Consider the following 12,743-nt stretch of genomic DNA (forward strand, 5'->3'; position numbering starts at 1 on the left):
ATCTAGAGTCTCCCTCAAAGCTGGGCCAACGGAAGATTCTTCAGAATGAGCAAGGCTCGGTTCTCCTGTCCCCAGTGTGCAACAATGAACATTGGAAAGCTACACAGCAGTTCAAGACAGAAACAGCAACAGCTTAATATGGCTGTGTAAGAATGTCACAAGACCATCTATGAATTTTTTCCCCCAAATGAGTGATAAGACAAGACATTCTTTTTCTTGAAGAAACAGAGACAGAGCAATGGTCCCAGAGTAGTGTCGCTGAGAAGACTCTGAACAAGAGGGGAGATTTCAATTGAGTCTTGAAAGCAGAGGAGGGTTAGTTCCAGTGTGTGTGGTGGTGGGAGTGATGTTCAGTGGTGATAAGCTCATTCTAGGATATTCTACAAAAGCTTGAGATGTCATCTATGAAGATTTGAGTCTCCATCATTACTTGATTGTGTGCGCACACATGGGAGTGTATACCTCCATGCGCACACGGGTGTATACACTCCCATGTGTATCTGTGGATTTCTTCCTGTAATGTCTCCCCACGTTGTCACTTTGCATGTGTGTACCTAGGTTTGTCTTTTCGTGTTTCCCTCTGTCTTTCTGTGTCTTGGTGTTGTTTTCTCTTTCTCCCTGCCCTTCGTCTCTTCCTTCCTTCCTTCCTTCCTTCCTTCCTTCCTTCCTTTCTTTCTTTCTTTCTTTCTTTCTTTCTTTCTTTCTTTCTTTCTCTTTCACAAACTCTCTCTCATCATCGGTCTCTCCCAGTCTTTGCTTTATAATTGGTCTCATATAAATCCTAAGTACATTTTTTTCTATTCATTGCACATATTAAATAGTTTGATGTGCCCTGCCCCTAATTTAAAATGCAAACGGACAGAATGTTCTATCCTTCCACCTAAATTTCTCTTCCATTTTATTGTTCCTTCCCCTGTCCTTTTACTGAATTAATTTGTTTTTATCTTTATCAAGTCAGACATGCACAGGATTTTAAAAGTCAAAGAGTAAAAGACTGAAGAAAAGCAAGCTCACCTCATTACACTCTGGACCCGCTTCTCAGATTTAATCGTTTTCAAGTCTTTCAGCCATTTCTACTGGTATGTACCTCCTTGTTTCTCAGTAACATGCTTGTACAGCCATTTCTTGATTTTTTTCAGCTTTCTGTACAATTTCATAAAAACAGAAAATGAGAATTTAACTCTTATACTTCCATCCCCAAACACAACTCTTCCTCTTCCTCCCTGAAAAAGTTACCCTCGGGTGCCCGGCTGGCTCAGTGGGTGGAGCATTCAACGCTTGATCTCAGGTTGTGAGTTCAAGCCCCATGTTGGGTGTAGAGATTACTTAAACATAAAATCTTCAAAAAAAAAGTCATATCCTAGTTTTTAATCAGAGAAGAATTCAGTGTTTGTAATAATATTATTATATACATATTATTTAACCTGAGCCATGTCATAGACTATGGTTGTATTTTCTTTCTTGGAATTTTCTTTCCCTAGAGTTAATTGTCTCAAGTTTTTGTTTGTCTGCTTTCTAGGAACCTAACAGGAATTCAGTCCCCAGCAGGTGATCCATCAGCTTAAGCTTTTTCTTGGAGACCTTTGTCCTACAGCTCTTCATCTTCCTGTTACACTCTAGAAGGCCTGTCTGTCTGCTGCGACACAGCTCTCACCCTGGGACACCAGTTACCTCTCTCCCTGCTCCTCTCCCTGCTCCTATTCCTGAGTCCACGGTTCCTCTTTCTTGGATTAGTCCTTCAATTTATGGAAGCCCATACCCTTTCTAGGAAAGTGCACCAGGGAGATTTTTTTTTTTTTTTTTTAGATTTCACATACCTGAAACTGTCCTACCCTAAGTGGATTGACAGTTTGGATTGACAGAATTCTTGGTGCGCAATCATCTTTCCTCAGAATTTTTTTTTTTTAATTTAGTAATCAGTCTCTTTAAACAATAGTTTTTCAACAAAAATATGCTAAAACTAATATTGTGCTTCTCCATGGAAGGTTTGCTTTTTAAAAATTGAGCTATAATTGGGGCGCCTGGGTGGCTTAGTCAGTTAAGTGTCTGACTTCCGCTCGAGTCATGATCTCACGGCTTGTGAGCCAGAGCCCCATGCTCTCAGAGCCTGGAGACTGCTTCCAATTCTGTGTCTCTCTCTCTCTCTCTCTCTCTCTGTCCCTTCCCCAGCTCACACTCTGTCTCTCTCTCTCAAAAATAAATAAACATTAAAAAATATTGAGCTATAATTGACAGAGAACATTGTATGAGTTTTAGGTATACAACATAATGATTTGATGTATGTATATTTCCTGAGAGTTTTGAAGGCATTGCTTTATTGTCTTTCTTTTTTAAGTTTTATTTATTTAAGTAATCTCTACACCCAATGTAGGGTTTGAACTCACAACACTGAGATCAAGAGTCACACACTCTTCAACCAAGCCAGACAAATGCCTCTACTTTTCTTTCTTTTTAAAAACTGTTCTTTTTGTATGGAAACCAATTTGACAATAAATTTCATATATTAAAAATAATAATAATAAAATAAAAAATAAAAAATAAACACACAAAAACTGTTCTTTTACTTTTCAATAATAAAATAAAATAAAATAAAATAAAATAAAATAAAATAAAATAAAATAGTTCTACTTTTCAATAATATTGTTGAGAAGTCTGAAGTCATTCTGATTCCCTATTATTTCTCTCTATACACTTGCAGGATCTTTGATTTGGCTTATGTGCTCTGAAATTTCAAGATTTCTTTGTCTTAATATAGATTTATTTTAATTGTATTAAATACATATGGGGCATGGGATCTCTCCACCCGGAACCTAAGTTTCTTTGATTCTGGCAATTTTCCTAGAGTTATTTTATTTTATTTTTGGATAATTTCTTCCCATCTAATTTACTCTTTAAAACTATTGTTTTTTGATGTTGGATCAATCTCCTAAATGGATTCTTGAATTTTCTTATTTTTTTCTCTCTTATTTTTTATATCTTTGCCATTTGTTCTACTATCGAGGGTTTTTTTCCACCTTTTCTTACCAATCCTTCTACTGAATTTTTCATTTTCGATACCCTATTTAAAATTTTTAAGAGCCTTTTTTTTTTTGTTGTTCTGAATGTTCCTTTTTTAATGGTCTTCTGTGTTTCTTCAAGGATGAAATATCTAATCTTATCTATCCAAAAACCAGCAACATTAATTTTTCTTTCTTTGAGGTTTTCTACTCCAGCTTCTTCCAAGGTCATTTTTTCTCTTTGTTGCTTTGGTTTTTATCTTTCATGTCACAGGCCGGTGTGACCTTCAACTCTCTATTTATATTATCAATATCTGAAGGTCCTTCTCTTGAGCAAGTTGGTTACTCTAGAGAGAACTCCATCAATCATCAGTGGAGAGTGGGGGAAGAGGAAGTCATAATTCTGGCTTCCAGCAGTTAGAAAGGTGAACAGAGGGAGAAGGGCTGGCTGGAGGTCTCACTTGCCCTGTTAAGCCCCCTGCCCTCTGCTGTGTTACATCCTCAAGCCAAGAGTTCCTCTTGTTTAAACCTCCCCAGAAAGTCAACATCACATCTTAAGCTTGGACTTGGGGAGAAACTGTTATCTTGCTCAGAGTGGTGAAGGGGAGCGGAGAATCTTTACCAACTTTATTTTAATTGTGGCAAAATGTACTTAACATAAAATCTATCATCCTGACCATCTTTAAGTGTACAGTTCAGTAGGGTCAAGTACATTCACACTATTGTGCAACCAATCTCCAGAACTCCTCACCTTGCAAAAGGGAAACTGTACCCAATAAACAGCAACTCCCCCTTCCCCCCTCTGCAACCACCATTTTACTTTTTGTCTCTATTTTTTTTTAATGTTTATTTTTGAGAAAAAGAGAGAGAGAGACAGTGTGAGCTAGGGAGGGGCAGAGAGAGAGGGACACAGAATCTGAAGCAGGCTCCAGGCTCTGAGCTGTCAGTACAGAGCCCAACATGGGGCTTGAACTCACGAACTGCGAGATCATGACCTGAGCCGAAGTCGGACGCTTAACCGACTGAGCCACCCAGTCTCCCCACTTTTTGTCTCTATTTGACTACTCTAGGAATAATGCAGTATTTGTCCTTTGGGCTTATTTCACTAATATAGTATCCTCAAGGTTCATCCACGCTGTAGCAGGTGTCAGAATTTTCTTCCTTTTTAAGGCTGAATAATATTTCATTGTATGTATGTACTGCATTTTATTTATCCATTATCTGTTGATGGATATTTGGGTTGCTTCTATCTTTTGGCTATCGTGAATAATGCTATGAGTATGCATGTACAAATTTCTTATAAACTTTTATTTGATCTCTTTGTTCACCCCCATTTGCACTCCCACTTTCAGGAATGACTGGTATCTCTAACAAGGGAGCCCTTCTGGGGGCACCTGGTGGCTCAGTCGGTTGAATGTCCGACTTCAGCTCAAGTCATGATCTCACTGTTTGTGGCTCCAAGCCCTGCGTCAAGCTCTGTGCTGACAGCTCAGAGCCTGAAGCCTGCTTCAGCTTCTGTGTCTCCCTCTCTCTGCCCCTCCTCTGCTCACGCTCTGTCTCTCTCAAAAATAAATAAACATTTAAAATTTTTAAAAAAGGGAGCCGGGGCACCTGGGTGGCGCAGTCGGTTAAGCGTCTGACTTCAGCCAGGTCACGATCTCGCGGTCCGTGAGTTCGAGCCCCGCGTCGGGCTCTGGGCTGATGGCTCAGAGCCTGGAGCCTGTTTCCGATTCTGTGTCTCCCTCTCTCTCTGCCCCTCCCCCGTTCATGCTCTGTCTCACTCTGTCCCAAAAATAAATTAAAAAACGTTGAAAAAAAATTAAAAAAAAAAAAAAGGGAGCCTTTCTGGGGTACTGTGATGCCAGTCAGCTTTCTCCTGGGCTCCCCCACAGCTGGCTTAGGTCTCAGCTTTCTCTGGTCTGCTGTGATCAGAGACCAGTTACTGTGACCAGTAACCACTGTCCTTCCACTTTTTAACTTCGAAACATTTTGTTGCCATTTTCTCCTTTCTGTTTTCTTTGTGAGGGGTTTATGTCTTAAAAGAAAATTGTTTACTGTCATTTTAGTGGGGTTTCAGGAGGGAGACAATGGAAACATGAGTGTACCTCCATATTTACTCAGTCTCTAAATTGTGTTACTTTTAAATAATTATTTTAGAGAGAGAAAGAGAGCGGTGGGGAAGAACAGAGGGTGAAAGAGAGAGAGAAACTTAAGCAGGTGGAGCCCAACTCGGGCTCCATCCCATGACCCTGGGATCGTGACCTGACCTGAAATCAAGAGTCAGATGCTCAACTGACTGAGCCACCCAGGCGGCCCTAAATTGTGTTATTTCTGAGTAATATAATTTCTGATTTTCTTCCCCCAAAAACCAGTGGCTTCCAATATTTTAAATATTATTTTCTTAGTGTAAATATAGATGTGGTTATGAAAAACAATTTGGCAGTTCCTCAAAGAATTGAGTGTAGAGTTACCATATCACCCAATGATTACACTCCCAGGCCAAAAGGATTATAAGCATATGTCCACACAAAATGTATCCATGAATGTTCATAGAAGCATTATTCATAATATCCAAAAAGTAGAGACAATTCAAATGTTCTTCGGCAGATGCTTGAAAAAAAAAAACAAAAACGGAACGTGATATATCCATACCATGGAATACTGTACAACCATAACAGTGAAGGTACAATATGGATGAACCTTGAAAACAGCATGCTATGTGAAAGAAGCCAGACACAAGAGATCACATATTGTATGATTCCATTTATATGAAATATCGAGAACTTGCAAATCTATATGGAAAGAATGTAGACAAGTAGATTAGTGATTACTAGGGGATAGGAAGGAGGGACACATGGGGAATGACTGCTAATGGGTACAGAATTTCTTTCTGGTGGTGAAAATGTTCTGGAATTAGATGGTAATGATGGTTGCATAACACTGGGAATATACTCGAAACCACTGAATTGTACATTCATTTACCACCATTTAAGATGTACCACCATTTAAGATGGTGAATTTTATGGTATGTTAATTATATCTCGACATATATATATATAATATATGAAATATAAATCTATTATATTTATATAATTATATATAAATCTATTATATATTTATATATTTATATATTATATAAAATATAAATCTATTGGGGCGCCTGGGTGGCGCAGTCGGTTAAGCGTCCGACTTCAGCCAGGTCATGATCTCGCGGTCCGGGAGTTCGAGCCCCGCGTCAGGCTCTGGGCTGACGGCTCAGAGCCTGGAGCCTGTTTCCGATTCTGTGTCTCCCTCTCTCTCTGCCCCTCCCCCGTTCATGCTCTGTCTCTCTCTGTCCCCAAAATAAATAAACGTTGAAAAAAAATTTTTTAAATATATATATAAATCTATTATATTTTATATAATATTTATATTATATATAAAATATAAATCTATTATATTTATATATATTTATAATATATCTCAATTTTTTTAATGTTTGGGTTGAGAATAGGAGTGAAAGCTAGGACAAAAAAAATTTAAGTCAGGGACATAAAACTTCAATAGTGCATCAAATTCTCTTAGTCATGGATTGAGACAGTCATGTTCTCGAGTTCATGAGTTCGAGCCCCACATCAGGCTCTGTGCTGACAGCTTGGAGCCTGCTTCGGATTCTGTGTCTCCCTCTCTCTCTGCACCTCCCACACTCACACTCTGTCTCTCAAAAAATGAATAAATGTTAAAAAAACAAAGAAGCTCTTTAGGGACTGATATGGAAAAATTTCAGATATGTTGGGTTTTTTTTTTTTTTCTTTGTTTTGTTTTGTTTTTGCTTGTTTGTTTTTTAAGGGATTTTATTTTATTATTTTTAAGTAGGCTCCATGCCCAACATGGGACTTGAACTCACGACCCTGTGATCAAGAGTCACAACTGGGCCAGTCAGGCGTCCCTCCAAATACACTGTTAATGAAAAAAGCCAGTTGAAAAAGCAGTGGGCTACATGTTGTATACAGGCATACTTCAGAGATATTGCGGGTTTGGTTCCAGACCATTGCAATAAAGCAAATATTGCAATAAAGTGGCTCAAGTGAATTTTTGGTTTCCCAATGCATATAAAAGTTGTTTAGGGGCGCCTGGGTGGCGCAGTCGGTTAAGCGTCCGACTTCAGCCAGGTCACGATCTCGCGGTCCGTGAGTTCGAGCCCCGCGTCGGCTCTGGGCTGATGGCTCAGAGCCTGGAGCCGGTTTTCGATTCTGTGTCTCCTTCTCTCTCTGCCCCTCCCCCGTTCATGCTCTGTCTCTCTCTGTCCCAAAAATAAATAAACGTTGAAAAAAAATTTAAAAAAAAAAAGTTGTTTATACTATACTGTAGTCTCTTAAGTGTGCAAGAGCATTATGTCTTTAAAAACAATGTATATACCATAATTTAAAAATATTTATTGCTGGGATGCCTGGATAGCTCAGTCGGTTAAGCATCCAACTCAATTTCAGCTCAGGTCATCTGCACATGGTTTGTGGGATCCAGCCCTTGTGGGATCCAGCCCTATGTCGGGCTCTGAGCTGACAGCGTGGAGCCTGCTTCAGATTCTCTCTCCCTCTCTCTCTCCCCCCTTCTCTGCTCGTGTTCTCTCTCTCTCTCTCAAAATAAATAAACATTTTTTAAAAATAAAAACACAGGGGCGCCTGGGTGGCGCAGTCGGTTGAGCGTCCGACTTCAGCCAGGTCACGATCTCGCGGTCCGTGAGTTCGAGCCCCGCATCAGGCTCTGGGCTGATGGCTCAGAGCCTGGAGCCTGTTTCCGATTCTGTGTCTCCCTCTCTCTCTGCCCCTCCCCCGTTCATGCTCTGTCTCTCTCTGTCCCAAAAATAAATAAACATTGAAAAAAAATTAAAATAAATAAATAAATAAATAAAAACACAAATACATTATTGCTAAAAAATGCTATAACCATCATTTGAGCTTTCAGTGAGTCATAATCACTGATCACAGACGACCCTGACAAATATAATAATAATGAAAAAGTTTGAAATAGTCCAAGAACTAACAAAATGTGATGCAGAGCCATGGAGTGAGCAGATGCTGCTGGAAAAGTGGCACCGATAGACTTGCTCAACACGGGGTGACCATAAATCTTCAATCTGTGAAAAATACACTATCTGCAAAGCACAATAAAGCAAAGAACTATAAAATGAGCTATGCCTGTATATGCCAAACTGGAGCTCTGGTACACTTGATTTCTCCCAGATAAGGGAGCAGAGGTACAGCTGTGGACCACACAGTCTGGAAATTAGGGAGAGAGATTTTTCACAATATCTCCTTAGATCTTTTTGATTTTGAATGGTGTGGCCCTATTGCTTATTTTTCAAAACCAAATTAAACTGAAACTTTAAGAAGGGAGCGTCCTCCAAATACGTTGGTATCTATAGATTTAGATCGTCTCCTTAACATCACTTTCACCCATCCAGTCGTCTCTCACAAAACCCTTGAGGAGGTCCCTACTGCTTTTTACATCAATTTCAAATTCATCAACATGGCATTCACAGACCTCATGATCTGGCCCTTTTCAGCTTTCTCTCTCTGCCTTCTTTTCCAAAACCTCTAGTTCTGGGCTGCCGACTTCCTTCCAACTCTCCAAGGGAGGCAGGTTTCTCACTTCCATGACATTGTTCAATTTTTCTCTACTCGGAGCCCCCTTCTTCCCCTAACCTCTCCAGTTCAACTCTACCCTTGTTCCAGGATTCAACTCATGTGTTACTTCTTCTAAGTACTTCTTAGTACTTCTTAGTACTTAGAAGTACTTCCTGCCCCTCCTCCGAGGTGAGTTAGACAACACTTCTCATTTGTTGAGTCTTGTCTAAAGACTGATTGTCAAGACTTTTGGCCAGGACCCCTACTAGGTGCTTGTAGATACAGAAATCAAAAACATAGCTTCTGCTCATAAGAAAACAGCCGATTAGTAGAAAGGTACCCATTAGGATAAGATCAGTGTTTCCTCACGAGTTCTAAGACCCCAGACTGGTGAGTCAACTTGAGTGTGGAATTTTCAATCTTTCAACTGACTGAATAGTTCTGCCTTCCTCCCCTGTCCTTCTAGGACACTGTGCACAGAGCAGCCAGAATATTATCACATTGTAGTACAGAACTCAATTGTCCTGTTTATCTCCTCTACCAGATATCATGCTCCAAGAGTGAGGAGTAAAAAAAAAGTTTACGTCAAGTTGGTGGAATTATAATCAGGTCTTGAAGAATGGAGATAATTCCAGCCCTTGTTGTAGATGTGGAGGCGGAGGGACATTCCAGCTGGAGGGAACGGGGTGAGCAAAGGAGAGATGTGGCAAGATCAAAGAAGACACATGGTTCCCTGTGGCTGTAATGAAGGATGAGTGTATGTGTCTGTGCAAGTGCTCGCATGCTGGAGGAGGGGGTTGTGGGAGAGCTGTGTGAGATAAACTGGGTTCACATTATTTGAAAGATCTTGAGAAAAAAAGTAACACAATCAGATCTGAGTTCTAGGAAGGAAACTCGTGGTGATTTAGAAGATGGATAGAATGGAGGGTCTTAGTTGCACTGTTATAACAGAATACAGTAGATTGGGGTGGGGGGGGGAAGGGTGGTTATATACAACAGACATTTATTTCTCACAGTTCTGGAAACTAAAAAGTCCAAGATCAAGGTGCTGGCAGATTTGGTGTCTAGTGAGAACCCACTTCCTGGTTAATAGACAGCTGTTTTCTCACTGTCTTCACGTGGCAGAAGGGACAAGGGAGCTCTCTTGGGGCCTCTTTTTTTTTTTTAATGTTTATTTATTCATTTTTGAGAGGGGGTAGGGGCAGAGAGAGAGGGAGAGAGAGAATCCCAAGCAGCTCTGCACACGACTCCATCTCATGAACTGTGAGCTCATGATCTGAGCCGAAATCAAAAGTCAGACATCTAACTGACTGAGCCACCCAAGTGCCCCTCTGGGGCCTCTTTTAGGGCACTATCACATTCATGAGGGCTCTTCTAAAAGGGCCCACCTCCCAAAGGCCCCATCTGCAACCACCATCACACTGGGGGTTAGGATTTCAACTTACAAGTTTTGGAGGGACACAAATTCAGTCTACAGCAGGGAAAGAGATACGCAACAGGGAGATCTGGTAGGGGTCAGCAGGACTGGTAACTAACTGAACATGGAGAGTTGGGGGGAGATTCTTGCTGGACCTTCCCTCCAGTCTCCATGTGCACCAAATCCCCTGCTATTGACTTTACCACCTCAACTGCCACTGCCTTGGCTTAGTATTGCCCATCTTGGCCTCTGGTCCAAGCAGGCTATAAATCTTCATGCCTTCCACTTATACAGTCTACACTGCTAAAGAAATTATATAACCTTTATATAATATACATATATATTTATCACCTTTATCAAGATATAATTCACATTGGGGCGCCTGGGTGGTTCAGTCGGTTAAGCGTCCGACTTCAGCTCAGGTCACGATCTCACGGTCCGTGAGTTCGAGCCCCGCGTCGGGCTCTGGCCTGATGGCTCAGAGCCTGGAGCCTGCTTCCGATTCTGTGTCTCCCTCTCTCTCTGCCCCTCCCCCATTCATGCTCTGTCTCTCTCTGTCTCAAAAATAAATAAACGTTAAAAAAAAAAAAGATATAATTCACATTAAAAAAGATATAATTCATATACTACACAGGGCACGTGGGTGGCTCAGTCGGTTAGGCATCAGATTCTTGATTTCGGCTCAGGTCATGATCCCAGAGTTGTGGGACAGATCCCGTCATTGGGCTCTGTGCTGGGTGTGGAGCCTGCTTGAGATTCTCTTTCTCCCTCTGTCCCCCTGTCCCAATAAAACAAAATTAAATTAAATGAAAATTTGCATACTATACAATTCACTCATTTAAGGTATACATTTCAGAGGTTTTTAGTATATTCAGAGTTGTGCAGCCATAACACAATCAGCTTTAGAACATTTTTTTTTTTTTTTCAATGTTTATTTATTTTTTGGGACAGAGAGAGACAGAGCATGAACGGGGGAGGGGCAGAGAGAGAGGGAGACACAGAATCGGAAACAGGCTCCAGGCTCCGAGCCATCAGCCCAGAGCCTGACGCGGGGCTCGAACTCACGGACCGCGAGATCGTGACCTGGCTGAAGTCGGACGCTTAACCGACTGCGCCACCCAGGCGCCCCTAGAACATTTTTATAATCCCCCAAAGAAATCCCACACCTTTTTGCTGTCACCCCCCCAATGTTGCTATTCTTCCCAGTCCTAGACAACTACTTATTTACTTTCTGTCTCTGCAGATTTATCTATTCTGACATTTCATATAAATGAAATCATACAAGTGGTCTTTTTTGTGCCTGGATTCTTTCACTTAGCATGTTTTCCAGGGTCATCCATAGTGTCAAATAATACCCCATTGTATGGATATACCGCACTTTGTTTACCTGTTCATCAGTTGATGGAAATTTGGATTGTTTCTACTTTTTTTTAAGTTTATTTATTTTAAGAGAGAGAGAGAAAGCACAAGTGGGGAAGGGCAGAGACAGAGAGAAGGAGAGAGAGAGAATCCCCTCTGCCAGGATGCAGCCCGATGCAGGGCTTGAACTCACAAACTCTAAGATCATGACTTGAGCTGAAATCAAGAGTTGGACACTTGACCAACTGAGCCACCCAGGCCCCTGCCACTTTTTTTTTAAATTGAGTACATTTAACATACAGTGTTATATTAGTTTCAGGTGTATAATATAATGATTCAGCAAGTCTATACATAATTCAGTGTCCACAGTAAGTGTACTCTTAATCCCCTTTATCTATTTCACCCACTTTTTGATTGTCATGCATAATGTTGCTATGAACATTCACGTACACATTTCTGAATGGACATATGTTTTCAATTCTTATGGGTATATACCTAGAAGTGAAATTGCTGAGTCCTATTTGAGTAACTGCCAGACTTTATCCAAAGCAGCTGCACCATTTTACATTCCCACTAGGCGGGTAGGAGGGTTCCCATTTCTCTGCATCCTCACCAATACTTATTCTCTACCTTTTTTGTTTTTATTTTTTTAATTTTTTTGGTAACGTTTATTTATTTTTGAGACAGAGAGAGAAAGAGCATGAATGGGGGAGGGGCAGAGAGAGAGGGAGACACAGAATCAGAAGCAGGCTGCAGGCTCCGAGCCATCAGCCCAGAGCCCGATGCGGGGCTCGAACTCACGGACCGCAAGATCGTGACCTGAGTCAAAGTCGGACGTTTAACCGACTGAGCCACCCAGGCGCCCCAACCTTTTTTTAAATTATAGTTGTCCTACTGGGTGTGGAGGGGTAGCTCATTAATTAGGGGTTTTTATTTGCATTTCTCTAATGACTAATGATGTTAAGCATCTTTTTATGTGCTTATTGGCCATTTGTATATCTTCTTTAGAGAAATGTCTATTCAGATCCTTTGCTCATTTTTAATTAGGTTATTTCTCTTATAATATTGAATTGTAATAGCTCTTTATATATTCCAGATACAAACCATTTATCAGATACGTGACTTGGAAAAAATATTCTCCCATTCTGTGCGCTGTCTTTTCTTTTTTTTTTTTTTTTTTGAAGATTTTATTTTTTTAATTTTTATTATTATTTTAAAAAAAATTTTTTAATGTTTATTTATTTTTGAGACAGAGAGAGACAGAGCACAAGCAGGGGAGGGGCAGAGAGAGAGGGAGACACAGAATCTGAAACAGGCTCCAGGCTCTGAGCTGTCAGCACAAAGCCCCATGTGGGGCTCGAACCC

The 12,743-nt window shown here is 40.7% G+C and overlaps 1 long non-coding RNA gene across 1 annotated transcript in view; it reads right to left on the reverse strand.

The window, feature by feature from the left end:
* Nucleotides 1–648: 648 nt before the first annotated feature.
* LOC147572928 (uncharacterized) overlaps nt 649–12,743 on the reverse strand; it is a 30,382-nt gene continuing 18,287 nt past the window's right edge. The window contains exon 3 of the long non-coding RNA XR_015245360.1: nt 649–1,143. This is a non-coding gene — a long non-coding RNA (uncharacterized LOC147572928). The remainder of the gene's footprint in view (nt 1,144–12,743) is intronic.

This window comes from Puma concolor, chromosome E3, assembly GCF_028749965.1.
Source record: "Puma concolor isolate L17-30 chromosome E3, mPumCon1.1.hap2, whole genome shotgun sequence".
NCBI lineage: Eukaryota > Metazoa > Chordata > Mammalia > Carnivora > Felidae > Puma > Puma concolor.